Source organism: Strix aluco, chromosome 9 (assembly GCF_031877795.1).
Source record: "Strix aluco isolate bStrAlu1 chromosome 9, bStrAlu1.hap1, whole genome shotgun sequence".
Lineage (NCBI taxonomy): Eukaryota > Metazoa > Chordata > Aves > Strigiformes > Strigidae > Strix > Strix aluco.
The window spans coordinates 1,018,103-1,042,854 of NC_133939.1; the positions used below are offsets into that span (position 1 = coordinate 1,018,103).

The following is a 24,752-nucleotide window of genomic DNA, read 5'->3' on the forward strand; positions in this document are numbered from 1 at the left end:
GTTTCCTAGGGCATTATGGAAAAACCATTTGCTACTGTAATTAAAACTGCCCAGACTAGACTTTTGTACTATGCAGAGAGGCCACAGCGGGAGGAACTGCTGGAAATGTGTTTATAAATGTGCTCCAGCATGACTGCAAGATTGCTCTTGGGCTTGGAAACCACAGCCCAGCGCTGGCTTGCCCTGCTTCCCAGGGACCTTCAGACAAGTGCTCCCACCAACACCTACAGCTGTACCCAAAGCTGCAGCAGAACCTGCTGTTTCCCTGTAAAACACTAAATAGCTGTTTGGGGAATGTGATGTGCAGTTTAACAGATGAAAACTCACTTCACCAGTGTGGTGTTTGCCTCAGGCCACAAAGGTCTGAGAAAACAGCTTTCCAACAGCAGCCTTCCTTCCCAGGGGAACCAGTATGGGGGCTACAGCAAAGCAGCAGCAAGAGACTGGGGCGGCAGCACATTGTTCTGGTGGCAGTGTCTGTGTAGGTTCTTAGTGTAAAATGACAACACATAGGGTTGGCAGGGAAGAAAAAGAGGTCACATCATATATCTTCTTGTCCCAGTGCCTAAGTATAGGTTTGTAGCTCCAGAAATAAAGCAGGACTCTAGGTTATGGACGATGCAAAAAGCGTTGGTAGCATCTCACAGCCCCAGCTTGGCTGGAGAATGTTGTCTCCTTCCCAGCGTCAAACTGGTGGAGATCACTTATTCCCTGAGCACCTAAGCCCAACCACGTCTGGTAGGTGTTACTCCCACAGGGAAAGTTGAAAGCAATTTGTCAGATCACAGGCAAACAGCCTTGGTCTTTGCAAAGCACAAACAGGACACGAGGAAGGAGAAGAGCTGCAAGGAGAGAGCGAAGGGGCACATACCTCATCTGGCTCACAAGGCTGTCCATCAGGAACGCCCAGTGGTACTGGACAAGAAGTGGGCTGCAGTTGGTCATCTCAACGTAACACACACCTTCAGTGTCGTTCAAGATGCAGCCAAAGTCCAGGGCCATGGGCTGGATATGGAGATTCGGAAAGTAGACTTCTCCCCGAACGGTGACCCGCTCCTCATGAGGATGCTCAAGAAACTGTATCTTCAGAACCTTCTCTACTACCCGGCTACACAAATCCTCTTCACAAGCAGGGTTAAATCTGATGGAGAGATGAAGTTCCTCCCCTATCTCCAGCTTCATGGGCTGCAAGGAAATGAAGAGTATTAATCACCAGTGTGATGAAGTCCCAAGGTCTGGCAGCACAAAACATGTAAATGTTCAATGTGTGACCCCAGCGTAGGCTTCTCAGTTCATCCTGTGTTTTCTTCACTGTGTGCACCTGACTGCAAGCCCCACCACGCTCTTGTCTGAGACTATCTCAGGCTCATCTCACTGTGCTCTGTATCAATACACAAGGAAAATAAATATTATTCTGCTGAATTCGGGACCCACAGAAGCAATGTGCTAAATACACAACTAAATCAGCACTCTGGCACACCAGGGCCTTTTGCCCCAGCTCTAGAGGAACTCCTTTACCCTCACGGCACAAGCAGCATGGCACTGCAGCCTCACCCTTGCAGGGGCTAGTCACTGGCACAGCACAGAAGTGGTGGCCATGCCTACAGCAAGTGTTTAGCAGAGCCCATGTCCAACACCTTCCACCAACAATAGGGCAGGGGCCAGGCAGCAGCTGGAGGAGCTTCCTCAGCCTTCCTGAAAGCAGGGCTGCCCTTGAAGAAAGCAAGCTGCTCTTGAGGTTATCTGAGAATGGCTGCTGGAGAGCTAGATGGTTTCCAAGAGACACCTTTACTACATGGCTTGCCCAGACCCAGTTGCCTGCTCCCCTCTCCTCACGTCTTAGAGCCAGGATGTATTTCCCCAGTTCAGATGATATCTCGTTTCCTTCAGCAGCTCTTTTCAAATCTGATTTAGTTCAGGCCAGTCTACCACTGAGTCTAAAGAACAAACTTCTCTACTAGAGGACCTCCCAACAGAAACGTACCACCACACTCCCCCCCCCTCTTCAAACCCCACCAGCAGGAAGGCCCACGGCTGCTCACCTGAACGTCTGCAGAGAGGGGCTGCCGGTCTGCACCGCAGATTAAGAAGGGCTGCTCTAAGGCCAGGACAATGCTGAGTGGCAGGGAGGACGGTTTTTTAAAGAAAGAGGCTGGTACTGCAGAGTTAGGACATCACTGGGTTGCTGCAGAAACAGGACACAAGGGAAAAAAACAACATGAAGTGGCCACAGAACTCCTTCCCTTCCTGATGCATTTCAAGTTTTTCAACCCCAAAAGTGCATACACCTCTATTTACTATTTTTATTAGTTTCTACCCTTCTAGGTGGTTTTTCTCTAAGTATATCAGATCCTTTCACGTTTAGAAACCACAGCATCCCCCGGGGACAGGGAAACACTCTTGCATACAGAGGAGGGAATAGGACCCCGCGAGGAGGCAGCTGCATGAACAAGATCAATAGCAGAAAGTGAACCCAGACCACTTGTCTCCAGTTTTGTATTCTCTCTCAAGAAGAATGGCACAAGATGATTTTCACTCACATACAGTAATTTCTTACAACCTTATCAGCTCTAGTAGCCTCATAAAAGCAGTGATACTGGTCAGAGGAGAAAAGTGAGCAGGATTTGGCCCATAGTGGAGAGCCTGCAGCAGCCTAAGGTTAGCTTTGAACATCTACAGGCACATACAGCCAGCTAGAAACCTCAACAGCCGGGCTGCAACAGGTGTCCTGCTGCCCCTGCTCCAGTGACAAGCTCTCTGTAGCCTCAAAGCTTGGCTCCACCTAAGCTATTTCCTCCTGTTTATGCATTGCTCTGGGCTTCCTGCATGGTTTACATAAACTAGACAGTCTTTGGGAAACTGGATCTGGATGTATCGATATCAAACAGCTGCAGCGTCATAACACTTGATAAATCAGAGCACATGGCATCAAGCAGACCACAGGCAGACATCAGGGATAGCTGAAAAGCTTCTAATTAAACCTGAATTGCTTGCTCACAGGATTTTGTGCTTCTCTGGAAGCCTGGGAACCAGAGAAGAGATCTGCAGACACAGAAACTAAATAATGAAATATCTTCTCTTTTTCAGACACCTCGCGGGAGAGGGAAAGGTGATGCAGCAGTCAGGATCCAGAGGCTAAAGGGCACCTGCTTTGCGCTGGTGTTATCATCACTGCAGCTGAAGGATGTCTGTGGGTCCTTTGAAGAAGGTGAAGCTTGGGGAATTGCAAAGAGCTACCATACCAACAGCAGAGAAGGCAAATAGACAAGATGACAGGTTTTTTTCCATCAGCCTGAGGAGCTGACAGGAATCTCAGTTCTTCTCAGCTTCCCTACAGGATCGGTATTCAGACATCACTGTGCCTTGGAGGATCCCCAAAAACCTCCCTTCACACCGAGTACAGGAACTGGTGTCTCTCTAGATGTAGCCATGATCCCCCTCAGCAGAGCAGCTGTTATCTCAGTTTTACTTGGGTGAAGTTAAAAACCAGTCCCATCTCTAAAAACATCCTCACTTACTTTACGAAACACCTCAGGACGGGTGAGGAGGGGGTTTAGCATCGCCCACCTGCAGCCCCAGCACACGAGGTGGCTGTTCAAGGCCCACGCTGTTCTCGTGGGTCCCACACATCTCGCCCTGTGCCCTTGGCTCAGCAGCTCAACTCTGTCTCCACATCAAGAAGGCAGAATACAGCTGGTGGGACTGCTCCCAATCCCAGAGGAGCGAAATATTGATCTCAGTGTTAATGGCAAAATCTTGGTCCAGCTCAACTCAATAGTCAAAGCCCCAGGGACTTGGAGAAGCCATTTAACTTCCTCCTTTGAACACAAGCACACCCCCCCATCAGGCTTTCAGTCACCAGCCATAGATTGTTAAAACATGATGCGTACAAGCTTAGTGTGAAATGGTTTATGTGGTGGACAGCACAGATGAAAGCCTGGAGAAGCTCTGGGTGGATGCAGAATTTGAGGCTCTGGGAAAGCCCAACTCATCTGAGACAATACGTGGGTCCCATCTCAGCTCACCTGGCGGCAGCCTGCAGCCGGCAGCAATGGCAACAACTCCAGAGTCTGCAGACCAAGACGTGAAAGGGGGCAGAGGACGATGACACAAATCACACTGACATTGTCCAATCCATTGGGTAGCCAATTTGTGGCTGCACAGAGCACAGGACACGCTGGACAAGCGTCAACCTCCCTGCAATGTCCCTGCTTATGTGGGTGGCTTGTGCATGCACATTTAAATCCCCCAAATCTATCCTAAAGAGTAGGATCAACCTGCTCTTTCCACCCCAAAATTTAGGTATCGGACCACTGGGGATCGTCTTTGCAGGCAGGGAAAGGAACAGGCACCTCGAGAAAACTATTCTTCTCATCCCAAGAGGTCTCCAACACAAGGCAGACAGCACTTTGAAAAGGTTTATTTTTCTCCCATTTACAGGAACATGCCTGGTTTCAGACACAGGTGTTAGGACCAGTGAATCCCCTCCTTTGAGCTAAGCTCTTTAATTAACACTTTCCATTTATCCCGCCCAAACTCAGTGGACTTCTCCTCCTTTCCCTTTCAGAGCTGGTCCTGCAGCCACCCTCACCTGCCCGCGCCTCAGGCTGCTGCTGCGGCGGAGACACCGAGGAAAGCCGGTGGGAGAAACGAGGAAAGAGCGACTATGTCTAATAAAGAGCAGCCTGGCAGGGGAGACGGGGAAGGCGAGCAAACTGAGGGGTGATATGGGGCAAAGAAATTCTGCTGCTCCTTCAGGACTGCTGGGCAGAGGGCAAACCAAACAGCACCATTAATCTAGTGAAGAACCTGCTAACAAGCTACCACCAAGGTTTTCTGCTGTTGCAAGATGATACTCCAAGTGAAGGGAAAACCAAGCAACATTATTGCAAAGGGAAATATGTTTATACTTGTAATGTAGCATTTTCCACCCAGAGGCTTCCAGGACCTGCTGTTTTCCTCCAAATCTTTACTTGATAAAGTGAGGAAATATAGGTATTATAGCTAAAGACAAGTCAGTGACAATTTAACAACTGCTTTCCATTTTGGTGTCTTTTGAGGGTATCTAACAACTTTCGAATGGCCATAGAAGGTTTCTAAAGGAAGCCCTGTGGCTTCAGGAGAACAGAGCCAGGACCTTGAGCGCTGAAGAACAACTAGCCTGAAGGACTACAGCAAAACTGCTCCTTGCTGAGCCCACGGCAGAAGCGGATGCTGAGAGATCCCCTACCTGAAGTGGGGTCCCAAGTTGAGCTCCGGAGCAAAGGGTTTGGCGGTGACAATCGCGGTGCCAATGCCAACAGCCCGGACGGGGATAACGTAGGTGTGGCTGTTCTCTATGAACAGGTTCACCTCATCCTTGAATTTCTCCGTGTCATACAAGTTTGCTATGACAGACACAGACACCTCTGTCTCAGGGGGAATCACTCCTTCACTGGGTTCAATCCTCCAGCACGAGCATTTGCCAGCCTGTAAGACAAGCCAAACACTAACTTAGCATGGAAACCATGGACCTTGGTCTCTTGTGGGGTGCAGGAAAAGGAAGGACTAAAGATATGCGGATAAAAACCATAAAGGCTCCATTTCCCTCAATCTAAGCTACACTGCCTGGAAACAGCAACTATGCAGGAGCTTCTACAACCTGTATTTTACCTTCCTTTAACAGACTCACTTCATTAACCCAGTTTTCCCAACCCAAGGGATGCTCATCCTCAGGAGGAGGTTATTCCCCCTCCAGTCTCTCTTTTGGAGCGCATACCAAAGGAAGCTACTTTACCTCTCTTGGTTTCCTGACAATGGTGGTTGGGTTGGCATAAAGGCTCAAGGCCAGAGGAAGCCAGGACTGCTCAAATCCCACCGCAGCAGCCACACGGCTGGGGGATACTGCTGAGAGCCTAAAGAATAACTGCAAAACCAGCTGATCAAAACCCTGACACCAACGCCTTCTTTCCCAAGAGTTACTCAGTGCTTCTCAACAGCCCCCGAAGAACTGAAGCACTCGGTTCCCACTGATCACCAGCTGCAGTGAGGTGCCCCAGTGCCCTCTGCTTTGGAAAATTCAGCTATAAATGTCCATAGCAGGGCAGTAAAGCAATAAGCAGAAAGCAAACTGGAAGGCACGTGCCCTGTAGGCATGGCCTGAGCTTCCCAAGCACTCTCTTCCCTCTGGTTTTTCATGGACCTCCCTCCACGGATGGGGCAGTGAAGGTGCTGGATCCCCGGCCCCTCTAAAACCACATTCCCAGGGAGCAAGCCTGCAGAGAGGAAACGCACACAGTGCTCCCTGGCCAGCAGGAACCGCACTGGGAGGCAGATGTACGGCTTCCAAGTGTCCATCACGGTGGCGGTGGTGCCTGCACCCCACAGTTCAGTGCCGTGTTTGGGACGACAGGCACTACTCACCCAAAACTCTGCAGTATTGTAAGAGAAGAGGTTCCCCCCCCCCCCCCCCCTTTTTTTTTTAATGGAAAGCAACATGATCCTGACATGATCCAAGCAAATGCTTGATCCAGGTGAAGTTAGCTCAAGTTTCCATCCGTCAGACTGGCAGCACTCAGCTCTAACAGGACACCAGCAAGCCCAAGGGAGAAGAGCATCAGAAAACCAAGCAGCACTTTGAAGTCTTGGGAAGCATTTTAAATAACCCCCCAAAGCGACCTCTGCTAGCAAGGGTAAGACTATCTGCGGGCCAGGGAAGCAATAACTTGCTGAGCAGGCAGCGTCCCAGCAGCGTGTGTAGGATGCCCCAGCTAGGATAGCTCCTTAGGCTGGCTGTGCCCTGCACAGAGAGCAGGTCAGGTCTGCACATCTGCATCCCAGGATGGAGCATGCCAAAGGCATCAAAATTATTTCAGGTGTTGGCAAAATCAATCAACTCCGCTCCATTTAATCTGTCCTCTAGAGCTGCAAAAGAAAGTCTTAAAAAAAGCAAGATGAGAGTGGGATAGAGGAAGGTCGTTGGCACAGGGTGTACTCTGGGGCCTCACAGAAGATCCCACCAACCTCCTCTGCTGCCCCCGCATCCCGTGTGCAGCCCATCACCAGCCTCAGAGGCATCCACTGCGCTGCCACCAGCCAAGGGTTACCCAGCCAACACGTTCACACCAAGCTGGTGGGTGTTAGTTTTTCTTTGCTCTCTGATTCATGGTAGCTCGCTGGAAAAGGAGACCCGATAGCTCTGCTCCAGAGGTGAATCTGCATGTCTGCTATCTGGCAAAGCTCAGTTATCAAAGCTTGGCAACAAGCCAGGCAGTAAATTGTACCCAAGAAACTATGACTGAGAAATAATGACAGGCTGTCTCGATGGAGCCAGACTTTGAATTTCCCAGGGTGAGCCAGGGCCAACAGCCCACTCCAGAGGAGCAGGATTCGCATCGTGTCCTCATTCTTTCGGTTAGCATTTGGTGTGGGTCCAAGGGGCACCACTAAACAGGAGACCTGCCGGGACCAAAAGGCTCTGCCGGGCCAGACTCACTCAGGTTTCCAGGTCAGCTTCTGCCTACGTGGATCCAGGCTGTGTCCCAGAGACAAGGAATCTCTTGGAGCCAGGCTAAAAAGTCCCCCCACTTTGAAGACCACGATCTAACTTCTGATAACGTTCCTGCTACTCGCTTATCCTTGAATGCTCCAGAACACAACCCAGTCGCCCTGTGCCCTGGATAGACAAAGACGGTGGCTATTTTTGTCCCTGTAGGGGCTTGCAGAGAGTCCCTGAGTGCTAGGCAAGGGTGGGGATCAATCACTTATTCTAGAAGTTCAATGCTGAGATCATTAGCTTCTCCCAGGACAGATTTCCATTGCGAGTAAGAGGTGCCAAAATTTGGTTGTAAGACACCACCGTGCATCCAAGGGAGGGGAGGGGAGGGATGGGATGGAGGGATGGCTGCCCTAAGGGACGACTGAGGAGCCATCACACTCAGTTCTCTCAGAGCTACTTAAAGCTAGTTAATTAAAGTGATCTGGTCATTCTGGCCTTGCACGAGTGAAAGAGGAAGCAGAACTCAGATATTAAAAATGCAGCTGTACTTTACCAAGCCACAGCTCTAGAGAGAGAGCATTCACACCTTTGTCAGCTGACCCATCGCTCCTCACAGAGGCTGCACAAGAAGGGGAAATAAAACCTCATCCTACATCAGTTGTGCACAGAGTCTCGTCCCAGGTGTTTCAGCAGTCCTGAGGTCGGGGACCCTGCGTTCTTCATTTTGAAGCTGCTCTTTATCCACACAAACTGCCAGTGGCAGAAGAGAGCCCCAAACCGCCCTGAGCCCCAGCAGGAGGTGGAGGTCAGGGCATGAGGCTGGCTAGATGCTCCCACCAACCACCAGCCACCTCCTGGCACCTCAGCACCAGCATCTCCTCGGCAAAAGCACGGATGGGGACCACTTTGGTTTAGCCTCTGCCCCAGAGCACCATCAAGGGGATGTTTTATGAAATCAAAAGGCAGAGGCTCTAAAAAAAAAAAAAAAGTAGTGTGGCACTCAGTGCCACTGACAACACAGCCTAACTTGTCAAGCTTGGTTCAGCCAATAGCAGACTGCTGAGTGAGCTAACGAAGCTTGTCTCCGCTTGTGTCCCCGGTCCATAGCTCACCCCTCCAGATCCCATCTGCACTTCCTTGCTGGGCTGGGGAGATCAGAGCCACCTGGTTTGATAACCAAACTCCTCCTGCTTTTCCTTTGGGAAAAGCACCCGGCTGAGTCACTCTTGCTTGTAGGAGCATAATTGCCTTGAAGATTCTACCCTTCTTTAATTCAGTTAACCAACAGGTGCAGCATGATACGACAAGCAGAATAACAATTTCTCCTATTACTGAAAAACAGCAATTCTGAAAGGGCGTGAACTCATGTAAGATACCTTACGTGATAAAAAACAAACTCTCCCCTGTGGCCGGGTTTCAGGCACCTTTTCCAAGGTCTCCTCCACACCTCTGCTCCCCTTTCTAAGAGCCACATGCTCTGGACTTAAGCCTGCTGGACCTAAGCCTGTGTGACACTGGGAGGGACAGAGCCTTCCACCTTCCTCAGGTTTTGGTAGAACCGGTCACCAGGGCAAGACTGACGCTCCTGGCCATGACCCCTGCTCATGACTGATGCCGTGTGTTTCCAGGCACAGTTGGCTACAATGAATGGTTCCCTCCAGCTCTGGCAAGACCAAACTGGGTGGAAATCAGCAAACTGGTACTGCTGTATTAGCAAAACATGGCCTTTAAAACCTAAAGCAATGGTTTAAGCCTAAAGGTGAGCTTTTGGAGCACCATGAGGCTCTGGTGGGACAGCTCTGGAAAGATTTAAGCCTGTGCATCTTATCTTCAAAAGTTCTGCTCACCTTGGAAGAGACCACATATTCAGGGCCAGTGCTGCCCATATCCTGAAAAGTTAATTTAACACTCATTTCTAAATAGCATTGCAGATATCATTTGAAGGGCACAGCACTGTCTGTCTGCCTGTGTCTTGCTACAAGCAAACACTGATGGGCTGGCTAATTATTCAGATGCTTGGGGGGAAAAAAAAATAAAAACCAGCCCCTCTTGTCAATTCAAGTCTGCTCCAACTGCAGTTGGAGAGAGCTACAAACAATGCCAACACACTCTTCAAAGCCTTCCCTCCCCACAGCCTGAACAATTCGCTTGGATATCAGCAAAATTGCCCATCAGCCAGAACAGGAAACAGAATCACTAAAGCAGCATCCCTTATCTCCATGTTTTGTCATCTCTCCATATGGCCATTTCTTTAATAAAGGGAATGTTGTCAAAAGCTTGAGATAGTAAGCAATGAAATTAGTAAATGAAACAAATCCTGCACTAATGAGGAGAGAAGCAAGTACGGGAATGGGAACTGCGTGTTCTCCCCTTGCTTACATCACGTTTGACCATGAGCCTTTATACACTGCCTGAAAATCAATTGACTTTTCTTCAGTGAATGCCAGTGAGAAGATAAACAGTTACAGCTTTTTTTTTTTTTAAATAAAGAAAACTGGGTCTCTTCTGCAATGTCAGCTCCACTTGAATCTGACGGCAGCTCGTCCCTGGGAAGGTGGAGGGGGATCCACTCACCAGGCACCCTCCTGAAGAAGACAACACATCTGGCTGTACGACTGCTGCTGGAAACCAGGCAGCAGCGAGCTCCACCAGCAGCACAGGGCTCTGGATTAGGGAGGTCAAGGATCAGGTCAAAGGAGTCAGGACCCCAAATTAGGACTGTCATAAGAAGAGAAAATCCCAAGAAAGGTCTTCTCCCTCCTCCCTCATTACAAGGCACTGGGAAACCACTGTTTAGCTCCCTATGGTGGCACATGACAGTCCCAGCATGGTGGCTATGCAGGGAGAAGAAAGCTGCCACTGATTAACAAAAATTACACCTCTGTATTTTCTTTCCTGATCACACAGGCATGATATGCAACTGCCTTCCATGGTGCCAAGAGATGTCATTCTTAGCAGCTGAATAAAAGATCCTCAAGAAGACAGAGTGACAAAGAACAAGTAGGAAATGATCAAAGAACGATGCTTTTTCCTTTCTGCAGGGAGAGCAAACACTCCCATTAACCAATACAACTCTTTTGCACTTGTCAATATGGCAAAAAAATCAGACACTTAGGGAAAGAAGATGACAGTGGCAGCAAGGAGGAGAAACAGCCATCTTTTTCAGCAGGTCGCATCAGTCCCAACTAAGCTGCAGCAGCCCCTTCACATTGACCTGTTCCTCCAGTCTTTTCTGCCCAAAAAGGCACAAACCCTCTCCTTGCTGGATCCAGAGGATCCTCTAACAGGGCTGCCTGGCAGCTGGGAAAGCAATCTGACAAGGAAAAGTATGTCAGACACACACAGGATTCAGCACGGGATGACACACTGGTCCCAGGGGTCACAGACCTGCAGACACCCTGGCACGCAGGGATAAGCCAACAGAGGACTAGGCTACGAAGTCCCTACGCTCTTCTTCAAACCAAAAAAAAGGCCCATCTCAATGCACAGACTTGGAGGGGTTTTATTTATTTATTTCTGGTGGCAGAAATGTTCAGTTCTGCTCCCTACAACTCAGAATATAAAAGACTCAACTCATCCAACAGAGAAAGAGAAGATGGTACGGGGAAGCCTGTGCACAAGGGGGACTCCAGGTAATTCCTTAAGTCACCACCCCAAAGTGAAGTTATCCACAAAAACGCATTTTGGCTTGCTCAGATAATGGTCTTTTCTCCCATAGAGCAAGAAGAAATCTTGGCTTGACAGGAACAGCAATTTGCATGTGATGGTTAACACCACCACCAAGGTGGCACCATGGCCATCTGCATTACAGCATTTTCCTTTCTTGTTTCAAACAAGATACCAACCTTTTACTTGCCCTGTTGCTGTCCCTTAATTTAATCTCATTTGGTTTGTTGAGCTGCCAGTCAGCGTGCTGTAACATTGCTGATCCAATGCTGCTGTGAATCATAGCACCTTCATTTGAGCAGGGACCATGATCTATAAGCCTAACTGCAAACAGCCACAGTTTTGAGATCAGCCATCAAACGGGAGACTGGAAAATCACAGCTTACCATCCTGCAGCAATCTCCAAGCAGGAAATCAAAGCAGCAGCTTTCCCATCTTAGAGAACACAAGACTTGGGTTCAGGGGCACAACTGGATGCAGGATGCCCAAGTCACCCACCAGCTAGGCTAAGGGACAGCCTCTGCTCTCAGAGGTACGTGTGCAGTTCACCCTGACACCCGACTGCATCTCAAATTTTATCTCCAAAACTATTCAGTCCTCTCCCCATCAATAAACGGCCAGGCAGCCTAAGGCAGCAGCAAAGGGCGAAACTTCAACTGAGGCAGCAAAGCAGCACCAAAGGAGGCAGCTGCTGAGGGCAGGGGAGCAGCTGGAGCACACCTCGCCTGCCACAGTGCTGCTCCTGCCCAGCATGCTCAGCATCAGGGGGCTGAAGAGTCTGAAGACCCCTTGCTGAAACAACTGATCGAGCAGGTTCTCAGGACCTGTTTCCTTGAACACCTCCGTGATAGCAGCAGCTGTCCTGAGAAGCCAAGATGCTCACCGTGGGGTAAGTCAAGCCTGTGGGGTCAGCAGGGGGGACTACGGAGCAGCAGAGCCCACCCTTACTGCAGGGAAAGAAACTATCCCTGAACCACCCTGTATTATTGTTCTATTTATTGATTAGCCACAATATTTGCAGAGATTGCAGTGAAGCAGGATAGGATTTATTGCCCAGTCCCATACCTTTGGGCCCTGAGGCAATGCAGAGGCAGATATACCCTGCGAGCCCCCTGGGTACACTGCAAGCTGCCCGGGGAGGGAGGGAAGGCGTGAGACTGGGACAGCAGTGCCTGAGCAGCTCTGTGGGTCAGTGCCTCGTATGAGCACGCAAACCCCATCATTCACACACCAGTACCACCCACCCCAGATGGCTTGCTCTCTGCAGAGATGGAAAGCAGGTTTTCATTGTGGAATCAAAGCAAGCTGCCCTGGGAATCCCCCACTTTGAGGTTGCATTTATCCCCCAAACAGCTGGAAAAGCAGCATGAGGGAAATTCAGCCCCCTCTTTGGCCCAGGGACTGAGCCTGTACTCTCACACACTGCCTGATGCTCCATCCACAACACCAAGTCCACAGTGCCAGGTCTGGGCTAACCAGCCCCTGAAGTCTGACCCACCTAGCATGGAGAAGAACAAACCTCCTCTGAACCCATTTTCAAGCCCCTCACAGATCCCCCCTCCAGTTGGGAGCACACCCCACCCGGCCTCAGCACACGAGCCCGTCCTGGCTGCATCAGCCCTGCTCCCCCTGCCAGGGAGCAACCCAACCTCCTTTGGCTGTGCAGCTTCTCACACTATGCAGCCTCCATGAATTAAAGAGCCTTTTTCTGCAGCCAGTCTCCAGAGGTGCTCTGCAATGCGGCGGAGTCCACAGACTCTGTAGGTACACGACCCTTACACGTACATTCTTGTGCAACAACCCAGCTGGTTTGACCCCCAGTAGGTGCGAAACTCACCTCACTGCGAGCAGTTTGAGGACAGACCTCACACCCTAGTCTCTATCATTAACAGCAGTTCGACAGAAAGCAAATGGAGATCTAACAAGGAAACAGTGCGGAAACCCATGCCCTTTCAGGAGCAAAGGGCCACAGCGTTCTCTTGGTCTCGGAGCTCCAAACACATGACTCAGAGCTAAACACCTTCCACAAAATAAAGGGAGAACTTGCAAAAATGATCCAGACTCATTTCTGCTCAAACATCTATGCAAATTCTCTGTTTTACTGAGGGGTCCCCCAGCTAAAACTGCCCCCAGAGGCAGGCTCCTCTTGCTGCATTGTGACAGAATACGTTGCTTTCTCAATCATATAGTGATATGCAAATGTTGCATATAAAAATCAAGTCACAGGTTGCTTGTCAGTCACTGTTGTTGGAAAATAGCCCCACAGATACTTACCATCTTTGCCCTGAAGGATGCAGGGATGACACTCTGATTGGAGAGGTGGAGAGTTCGGGAAGCATCTTGTATAACTTGGATACTGCCAAAATTTATCTTACTTGGATGCACATAGACAACTGGTCTTTCTCCAGTGCTCACTAAATGGATTTTCCGCTCCAGAAAGCAGGTAGGAAAGATCAAAAAAAACCAACAGACAAAGTTTAAAATGATTAGACAGCTCTAAGGGTACTCCTAGACTGGGGGATAATTATGGCTGTTTGAAGTTTTTTCAGTGTTGTAAAACCAAAACAGAAGGCCTGGAGCAAGTGTGGGACCTGGACTGATCCCATCTGAAAGCCACAAACTCACGTTATCAGAGGATAAAGAAACCCTGTTTCCCGTGCTTGCTTTTTCACACCTCCTCCACACTGTTAACTCTCCCTCCGCTACCTTGTGCCTGCTCCCACTCCTTTTACTGCTCAGTCTTGCTCCAGACCACCCTCCCTGACTTCTGCTGCTGCACAGCACACTTGGACAGTGACTTTAGTCCCAAAGCTACACCTATGAAAGCCAGCACAAGTCAGAGGCAAAGCAGGCCCTTTAGAGTAGAGATCACGCAAGTTAGTTGCCTCTGATTTGCACAGACGTGTATTCCTGGTATTATATGGATAATGGGCATGAATTGTTAATTATATCATTCAAGCAGTAATTTTTTCTTTTGACAGTCTGAGACCCAGAAGTTCTGTTCTTGCAGAACTGGCACAGACTATTGGAGGAGGAATGTGGATGGATCCCTCTGCTAAAACACCTTCTCACATCATTAAAAACATTCATGAGGCATTCAGGAGATTTAGCAGCATCATTTCCACTTGTTTTATTAAAAGTTTAAATCCCTGTAACTACTTTCAAAATGTCAGCCTTTCTTTCTGTTACAGAAAGCTTAAGGTTCCCAGGAATCCTCTGACATCCTCTTTCATGCTCAGAGAGATGAGAAGACGGTTTAAAACAGCTGCTTCAAAAGTTGATATCATTTTAAATTAAAGTTTAATTAACTATATTTGTTCTCGATTTCAGCTAGATGAAGCCAGGACACCACAGACAACATTCTCTTGCCTACATTTTGTTGTCATTGCTGCTGTTGTGTATGCCTGAATGTGAACATCATCTTTCAGGAGGCTTTAGTCCAGCAATGTTTTGCCCCATCCATTTCTAAGCTTGATAGAAAAAAAAAAGTCTCTGTGCTCCAGGCGCAAGCAATGTGGAGACTCATGAGTCTTTCGCTGGGGCTCTTGGCAAAGAGATATGATGGATGTTTCTCAGAGTGATGGGCCTGACTTTCAGCATGGCCTCTTACACAGCACTTGCTTTATCAGGATTCAGGGACGTCCCTGCATGTTCCTGAACAAAAGGCCTAACGAAGCACCAGTGCTGTTCATCTAACAGCACAGCAGAGTACGAGACCCAGGGGTTGTTCTGGGCTTCAGACTGGCCTTCTTATCCCGTCTGACCTACCGTAATTAAATGCTGTGTCAGACACTTAGATTACCACCTAAGATGATACATCCTTCCTCTTCTCTAGGTGAAGGGAAGTGGCTGCAAGTATACTTGAGATTACAAGACCTCCTGACCTTGTTAATGTATAGAAACCAGTAAAGTAGGACGTTTAGTTTTAACATTAACCATCACTAGTGTTTCACTAGCTTTTATTTTTCCTGTATTTTACTGCAATGTATATAATTTCATTTATATTCTTTTCCTAACTACCCTCTGACATCTTACCCACTTGTAAAACATCTTGAAACCTGTAACTCCTTGCCTAGTGGAGATAAAACAGGCCTTGGACAGTCTGGTAAACTCCCTGAGTACATCCCTGATAACAGGGACCTAAAAATGCAAGACAAGCGCCTGAGAAGACGCCAGTGTCAAGAAAAGCGACGGGAAGCCGGTTTAAACCAACCCCCTCGAAACAAACAGGAGCCGAAGGAGGGATGAGGTCACTCCATGACCATGTACGGACATGGGAAACCTGAAGTTCAGCTAGCAGACAGTGTGAGGAAGACGATGTGGACCACCAAGGGGGGAGAAGACCCTCACTCTATTTTTACTACGCATGCTCAGACTATGTAAATGAATTCTGAGAACCCATTAGCATAAGACTGTCTTTTCTAGGAAACCTGATGCATACGTATGCTTTTTGTGTATATTAGAGAGTTTTGTTAGTAAGCGTGGCACTCATGGTGGAGCGATCCCCAGTGCTGCCCAGCACTGCGAATAAAGAATCCCTGCTGAACAGTTATACTGACTGTGAAGATCTTTGTTTCACAGGCATTAGCTGTTGCGTATGCCACAAAAACCCCTTCTTTCCTTGTCCACACCAGCATATATTACAAGTTCTTGTTTTCCCGGGAAGGATCCCCCAAATTAGCAACCCTGCCTGATGCTTCACACCCCACTAAGATGAGTCGCACAAAGGCCCACATCCCCTGGAACTCACCAGAGGGGATCTTTCACTCCCAAACACTGCAACATGAGCAACAGTGTCCTGCTCTCCCGTCACCTGGGCCTCCAGGGTCAATGGGACCTCCACTGAGCCGCGAGGCTGGACAATCCCCCACCGCATGGGGCTGGAGTACCACACAGAAGCGTCCTCCTTGTGTTCCTGTAAGGGACAGAGTGAAACGCAACACACAGGAGTGACCTTTGAGGAAACTTTGAACTCCTCAACATCTACCACAATGGCAATTCACACACATTTTCAAAAATCCCCAGGAGAAAGCAGAAAGGTACAAAGCAAGATGCAAGACTTGTATGGGCTTAGCGTCCTCAGGGGGTCCAAAAGCTGCTGCACCCACAAACACCCACTCCTGTGCTGGCAGCCTCCTTGCAGCAGCTTTTCACAACCCTCTACGTTCTCCTGCATGAAAGCATCCCAAAGACTAGAATATAAACTGCTTCCTAAAAAGTTTAAACTGCTTCCTGAAGTTTATATTCAGGTAGCTTCCTTTTCTCAGCAATCTTTAGGTTTGAATATAAACCAGCAAGGTCTTACCTAAAACCCTTTTTTTCCCTAATAAACCCCTTGATAACATCTGAGGGCAGGAGGCAGATGCAATGCCAAACCTGAGGGACAACCCTGTAGCAGCCTGGAAGATCGCTGTCGTTCACAAGGGTCAGCATCTGCTGATAAAGTAATTTTAGAAAGCACCGTCCAAACATCACGACGGGGTCGAGCACTCGCAGTGGAGGAACCACGCATCTAGGCGAAGAGATGACTAAAAGGGAAATAGAGACACTGCGAGAATGTAGAGTTCGTTTACTCCCCAAGTAGCATGAAATAGAGCATAACACACTTGTCAAATGGACGCTTAATACCCCTACGGCGATAAATCGTCCTTTAACTTCTTCTGACTCAACCACCTCCTGTAAAGGTGGGGCAAAGCCCTGGGACTCAGCCTCACAGAGGCTGCCAAGTGCCCAGGTAGCACATAGTGCCCTGTCCCAGAGCTGCCTGATCAGCTCTGCCCGCTCTTTGCCCCAGGAGGCTTGCAAGGACCCTCCCAACAGTCCCAGCAAGGTGTGAGCTCTGGGGGAGCCTTCCCACCGAGGACCAGCGCTCACCAAGGCTCAAAGAGCACAAGATTCCAGGGTCTCAGTGAAAACGACTCCCTCCTCTCCCACACCGCTGTTGCCCTGCCTGAGAACTCAGCCCTTTGCCCCAGCGATGGAGGGCACAAGCCTTAGGCAGTGGGGGATCCCCCTCTCCCAGTTCCTGCACCCCCACGGCTCCATGCACTGTCTGTCCCCATTTGCACTTGTTTTACAAAACTGCAGCCCAGGCACTGACTGGGTGACTCTGCCTGGGAGAGGGAACAGCACAGTGAACTCACCCCTCTTGTAATTAAACTGACACCCCCTGCAGCACAACAGCATTGAATCTGGCTGCAGCAAGAACAACTTTTGGCTTAACATTAATGCTCAAAAGAACCAGAGGGAAGAAGAGAAACATGAGCTCACCTTCCACATCAAGGACTATTTCCCCCTTCATAAGATCGTGCTTTCCCTCACCAGTCCTGCCATAAGCCCCTTTCCCATTCGCATGCACCTTCGTTAACTGACCCAGACACCAGCTCTCAGCAGGCTGCTCACTGCAGCCCAAATGAATGCTGTAGTTTGGTTGCAATCCAGCACAAGTCCACCACTTGCAGGAAGGAGGAATGATGGCCCTTTGGAAACTTATTACACCTCAAGCACCGAAAAACAGGACAATAATGAATTACTGTTCCCCTTCGAAAAAGGCTCAGGGCCATGCCTGTCCGCGGAGCACAGGTGCTGCTTTCAGAACACTGCCGGTCTCACATCTAGCTGGGCAGAACTAGCTCATTAAGCAACACTTGTCATTTGGAGATGGAGCCAGCAAACCACGTGCAAGGCAGCGTGGTGATGGATGCGCGAGGAGAGACGACGAGCTGCAAGGAAAGCGCCGATACCTGGCTGTGAGGAGCAGCGCCGACACCGCCTTGCCAACACCGCACACGTCCACCACCAGTGCCAGCTCGTAGCTCTTCACAGTGTTGGAACACAGGGTGACCTGGGGGAAGAGAAGAGCATCAAACACTTCATCACTCCCAAAAGCCATCGTCCACGTGTGCTGTCCTCCAGTTCTCGTTCCACGGGCGGGAAAGGGAGGATTTTGCCCTAACTCTTCTGCTGGTCCATGTACAGAGCACAGTTGCTGGGAGTAACAAAAGTCTTCTGACAAATCTGCTTTGTTAAATACACCTTGCACTTACCAGGGCATATGTAAGCACGATTAGATTAATGCTCTACTCACCACTGTATTAAAATTAAGGGACTAATTTTTAATCTCAACTACAACAGCATAAATCCAGAGGCAATCTGTTGACTTCAACATTCAGCTTTACGTTGGGAAGCTGAGGGCAAAATGCAGCCCCAGCAGGTGTTGTGCAGTTCATGGCTGCCAGAGCTTCTCCAGTCCCCACTGGAGATCACCGCAGTGAATACAACTCATTCTGCTCATCAGGAGAGGAGAAATAAGACTGGGAAGAAAAGAAAACTGCTTTATACAATGACATCTCTCTTTTTAACAGCCACCTTCTGTCCTTATTCTTCCTCTGCCCACTTTAAATCAAGGAAACTGCTCAAAGCAGCTCTCAAAAACATACGAATGCCTTCTGTACTTGACCATATGGTACATGATCTTCAGCTTACGATTTCGGAAAGAAAGCAGTGGTCCTTCAGAAAAGCCCTAGAGTAACCCAGCTAACAAATGCCTAACACTAGTGCAGGTATCTCAGAGCTAGTGGTGCTAAAGCCCTCTCATCCCTCAGAGAAGCTCCAGCTCCACCCGCCGAGCACGTATGGCCAGACTCTCCCATACCTGGATATCCAGGAATCCCAGGGGGCGGATGGTCCCTCTGTGGGGCTTTATGGTAAATTCGGTTGGCCTGAGGCAAGCTTGGGCTCCCTTTCTCCAGAGTAGGCGAGTGTTGTCTGACATCTGAACAGAACTGCTGACACTGGGCTCTCCCAAGCCGTCCCCAGGAATGCGAAGGTTGAAGGTCAGGGGCACCAAGGAGGTGTTAGTGAGGCGACACGACAAGGTGTGAGGAAAGCCTGGGAAAATGACAGAAATATGAATTTATGCACCAACTGTCCTGTGATTCCTGGTGTGAATAGCCTGTTATGGTAAAACTGGGTTTGGAGTTTAGCTCTTTTCAATCTGAAGTACAGCTAACTGAGAAGCTACGCAAGGAATTAATTGTCACTTAAGTTCCCTTTTACGCTGATCACAGATTCCTTCCTTGGAAATGCCCACTCTTAGCGATGCTGAACACCAGAAGTTTCTCTCTAACTGTGAGGACCTCTCTCACCTGCCCCCAAACCAGCACCAACTATTTCTCACTTACGAGTGTCCATCCAGACAGACCATTTATTCTGAAAATTCAATCCGTAAAATGCCCTGTGAACTCTGCGAACACTCCCACAGTTTTCAGTATATAAAGTCATCGAGGAGAAGCTACGGTAAAAGAAAGGAAGGATGAAATTGGGAACGACAGCATGATGCAAAGCACTCTAACACAGTTTCTCTAGGCAGGATCCTTAAGGCATCTCCTGTCTGGGGCTACCAGACTGAGCACATGACAACTCCCAGCTTGCTCAGAAATCAGCAGGAGCCATGTTCCACCTTCCCTAACGAATGGGACATGGCTTCCACACTGCACACTGGCCCGCAAAGGTCGACATCACTTTAGCTGTGATACTCGCCTTCCCTCATGGAAAACCAGTGACACAACCACACCTGGTGGGGTGTTCTGCAGAGACAGGACATCAGCCCACAGCCTGCTCTGGCGTGGACATCTGGCTTGGCTGGCCAGCTCTGCGAGAAGGAGACATCTCCCGTGGCCTGCTTACCAAGCATCGTTTGAATACAGACAGGGAGGAAAACCAACTGCAGTCACAGCGGGGAGTTTCTCCATGTCCAACACCAGTGTCCACCTCCAGCAGTTACTCCAGCAGGGAGGCAGGAGGGGCACAAAAAAGACAAACACAGTTCACAGTCCCAAACGAAACCAAAGTCGCCAGATGCAGGTCAACAGTCAGCAGCACAGTTAAAAGAAGCAAAAATACAATAGCTGCCTTCAGCTGAAAAGGCCTTACTAATGAAATGAGATTAGGGAGGATGAATCTCCTATTACATAACCACATTTCTGCCTGGTGTGTTTCTTGTTGTTTTATTCAAAAGGAAATAAAGAAGTGGCAGAGTGTGATGGAGGAAGAGGAGAAGTAGCTCAGGAAAGGCAATGAGTCTTCTTAAAAAGTCCATGAACAGCATGAAAACACAGAGGTATCCTGGGCACAGAATGATAACGGCCCTTCAATCAATCCACAACTGATTTCACATTTAAACTCTAGATCCTCTCAGTAAAAAGCCTTTTGTGAGACTGAGATGGAGAACCAGAATCCGCGTTTCAATGGAGACGCTCTGGATGCTCAGGCACCGGCTCTGTCAGCAGAGCTGGGCTTGTGGTGGGGAAGGAGGAGCCCATGGTCCGAGGACATCAGTGCCTGATTCAGAGCTACTGCCTGGGCATGTTACCTGGTGGGTGACGACAAGGGGCCCTCACAGCGTTAATTAACATCTCGCACTAAAGGTCAGGCGGGTAAATGGTATCCTTACCTTGCAACAGGAACATTTACCCAGAGCAGCTACAGGCCAGTACGTGGCTTAAACTCCCTTCTGCTGCAGTCCCGTCTCCTGGGCCCTTCTGGGACAAGGATTTTCACAGTCATTCTGCTGCCAAGAATTGGGAGATTGCGGCTGGACAGACTAGGAGGACACCAGAAAATACTTTCTATTCCTTTGGTCCTATTTGATCTCACGATGGCACAAGACTGCCTAAGCAACCAGCAGCCCTGGCTTTAACACCCTGAAGGCTGCTATGGAGGAACACAAGTGACAGATGGTCTTATGTTAAAGTGCTCCGTTTTGGTAATTCACAGAGCTCTCAACCTGTGGCCCAAGCCCAGGGCACACTCACCAAAGGAGACATCACCGAAGTGGAGGGCAGGGACGTCGAAATGAAAAGTCAGTCCAATGACACAGCCCCTGCAAGGACAAAGACAGGCAGAGGAGGCATTGGCTCGGTTAGAGAGAATGGCAAAGCGTTCAGCTTTCCTTACCGCTCAGGTGGGTAAAAGCTGCTCTCGGAACCACGGTGGGTTTCAAATCAACCTGCCACCCCTGTGCTCAGCACAGCACCCATGTGGACAGCAGGCAGCCAAAGCAAAGTGGTCCGCAGACGACAGCTGCTGCTGAGGCTCAGGGCACCACGGCAGGGTGTGCCCCCACGCTGCTGCTAGCCCCATGAAGGTCCCTGAACAAGTGATGGCTCTGTGCCTCAGTTTCCCCACCCGTAATGTGAGGGACAGAGGTGTCCACACACAAGGGGACTCATTGTGACTAATCTTCACAGCCACAGGTTCCCTGCTTTGGTATTTCTTAGCTGGAACTGGTGTTTCCATGGAGTATATGAACACCTTTCTCAGAAGACCTGATCCACACAATCATTACACATGCAGGACTTTGAGACATGAATCCAGGAGAGCCCCAAACATCCATTGAGAAGAGCAGCAACAGTTCTACACAGCAGACAGTTGAATCTTGGAGGGAAGTATCAGCTTGTCACCAGTGCACCAGCTGACACATCCAAGAGCAACACGTCTTAAACCACTGAACACGGGTGTCCTGAACCCACCTCACCACCTCGCCCGTCCTTCAACTCAGCAGACAGGCTCCAAACTCCAAAACTCACTCACATCCACTGAAATCAGTACTTGGAGCTGCACAACATTTATTAATTGACTTCATGGTTGATGACAATCAATGCCAGCTCTACCTCAGTTAAAAATCAAGGGCTGCAGTGAACAGTGCCTTCTCATTTTATTAACAGGACTGCCACTGTCATTGTCCACATGTTCTGCACATGAACAGATCCCAGCATCCCGCAGGAGGGACCTGCGTCCATCCGTGCTGTCCCATTTCCAGCATCCCTTTCCAAACACCAAAGAAACAAGCATCCAGCACCTCGTAAGGTTGGTTTCCAAGTAACGAATGATCACCTATGGTCTTGGCACCTTCCGACTGCACAGTCAAAGAGCACTCAAAAACTGACTTTCAGGAGTTTCAATCCAACACTACTTCTCGATTCTTGCAGCTGAATCAGCTCCTAAGAATGAGCCAGGTACCAAATCCCTGCTGATGGTGGGGTTCCCTCTCCAGGGACCTCACATAACAGACTTGACCTCCCAAGCCCTAACAGCTTACTCTAGACGGAGCAAAGGGAGCAGACACGCTTTCCGTCACAGCATTTGCCAGGAGATGATGGAAAACTACCTCCAAACCAGCCACGACTGGGGATGACACCGGGAAACTGCCAAGGCTGAGCCTTGCCAGGCAAGTGGGGAAATGACTGCCATTTCTGCTGAGTGGATCGAATCTGTGCTCTAGGAAGTTAAACTGGAATGACTGCCCAGAAGGCTCAGGCAAGGCCAACCCAGAGCTGATAACAGTACAGCTTGCAAGAGAATGGGGGAAAAGGCAGTGGTTTTGGCAACAACTGTGTTTTACAGTAGCATTAAGTAATGCATGTGTGAAGGGAGATCAGAGTCCTGGCAGAGCAGGAAGGATAACACAAGGCGGGAGAGGAACTGCTTGAATTCTCATCCCCGTTCCTTCCTTTGCAGACCAGCGTCCCACCAGCCAGCTCGCCTCCGTTCAAAAGAACCAGAAGCTTTTCTCCACGGAGGACAAAATCCAGTGCACAAAACCTTCCGAAGAGGGAGGCTCAGCTGGACCTGGTGGGTGGACATCTCCAGGGCATCTGAAAACAAACAGCTTGAGCTGTGGGGCTGGAGAGGGATCCTTGAAAAAATGCAAGAGAGAGCTCAAGGAGGCAGATGCCATCTCAGGGAGGAGAGGACTGCAATGGGAATTGCTGCTGAGGGACAGCTGCATGGGAGTGGGCAGGTGTGCTGGGGTGCCATCAGATGGGCTGCATAGGAACAACCATCCAGGGAGGAGGAGTATAGGGATGAGGAAGAAATAAATTAAAAAAGACCAGCAATCCTCTTTCACTGAGACAGAAGGTCTAAACTGAGCCCAGAGGGGTGCTGGCCAAACAGTGGCCACAGAGAAGGGGAGGGCGTGCTGCACACTGGGAGCCAAGGCATCACTGGGGAAAAAAGGACCACTTCATTTGGCTGTGGGGAAGCCAAAACACAACCATCCCTCTGACAGCTCCTTCCTTCCTTCCCCAGGAGCAAGGCCACTGCGGGGCAGAGGCAGCAGGCACTGTCCAAGCAGTGCTGTATTCTACCTGTGATAAGTGCAGCCTTACCAGCAAAACCTGCCCTTGCTCAAGGAGAAAGCTGCTTATGCAATAAACCCCGTGACCAATTTGGGGGAGGGACAGAGGAGAATAAATTATTTGATTGTGAAATGTTCCCTCTTGATTTCCAAATAAAGCAGAACTTTCCCTCCAAACACAAAGCCAACGTAACTGTTTCTCTACTGAGGTCAACAGACCTACTCACCACTCTTCTCTTGAGAAGTGATAACCTTTTTGTTCTTTTTTATCCATTTCCCTCACCTTATTTGTAAAACCGACCGCAGATTCCTCTCATTGCTTTACTGCCTTTGTCTAGTGCCTCCCAGCAGCAGCAGCCCAGGAGGCTGGTTGCCGAGGAGGCACAGCCAGCCCCACAGCTCCAGAGCACCCAGCACCAGCTTTCCTGCCTAAACCACGTCATCCCGCCAGCCCGTGGTTAAAGACCAGCTGGGACAAGTTTGCATGCTGCTGCAGTCCTGAGAAGTGAGCTTTGCCTCTCCTATCATCAGCTTTTTTCCCCCCCTTCTCCCCTTTGCTTGGTGAGGATTATCTCTTGCCGTGGCACCAGCCCACGGGATGATGCCCGAGTCTGTGTGACCTGCCGCAGAGCTCCCCGTCTCCCACGTCAGCACTGCTCTGGCTGCAGAGAGGAGGTACCACAGCGCTGGCTGCACAAGAGGACAGCTTATCCCAACCCATGAGCATGAGAGATGATGCTGACGCTGCTGCTACCCATTTGGGATGGATTATTAACAGAGGATTTTAAAAACACTGCCTCTGGCTGCAGTCACCCAGGCTGGCCCATCCCCAAAGCCCTGCTGGCCTTGCTGTGTGTTCAGGGGGGATGGCCCAGACCATCTACCACCGAAAGCTGATGCCATCCCGCTGTCTGCCGTGGCCCAAGGGGGAATGAGCTACCTGTAGGAAGGAGTAACTCCAGCTCCTGGGTACCCAGACCGGGCAGCAGGCATCTCTACACCTTTCCTGTACCGCCTCCAGTCAAACTGTTTTCCAGCATGGGTAGTCACTTAAAGCCCCGGGGCCCTCACACAGAGACATGTGAGAACCTGCTGCTGCCAAATTCTGTGCAAACAGTGTCCTGGAAAGTCACAGAGCCACCCACCTCAACCATGAAGGCAAAGCTGCTTCCCAGAGGAACCCAAGACTTTGAAAGTTAAACTGGGTATTGAGGGCACAGGAGGCATGGTTACAGGTGGCAGCAGGTCGAGGGAGCTGATCCTGCCCCTCTACTCCACTCTGGTGAGACCCCCCCTGCAGTGCTGTGTCCAGCTCTGGGGTCCTCAGCACACGAAAGACATGGACCTGTTGGAGTGGGTCCAGAGGAGGCCACAAGAATGATCAGAGGGATGGAACACCTTTCCTGTGAGGACAGGCCCAGAGAGTTCGGGTTGTTCAGCCTGGAGAAGAGAAGGCTCCAGGGAGAC

At 49.7% G+C, this 24,752-nt stretch overlaps 1 pseudogene; it reads right to left on the reverse strand.

Moving 5' to 3' along the window:
* Window positions 1-24,752, reverse strand: part of LOC141927318 (hydrocephalus-inducing protein homolog) — a 100,412-nt pseudogene that overhangs the window by 46,397 nt on the left and 29,263 nt on the right.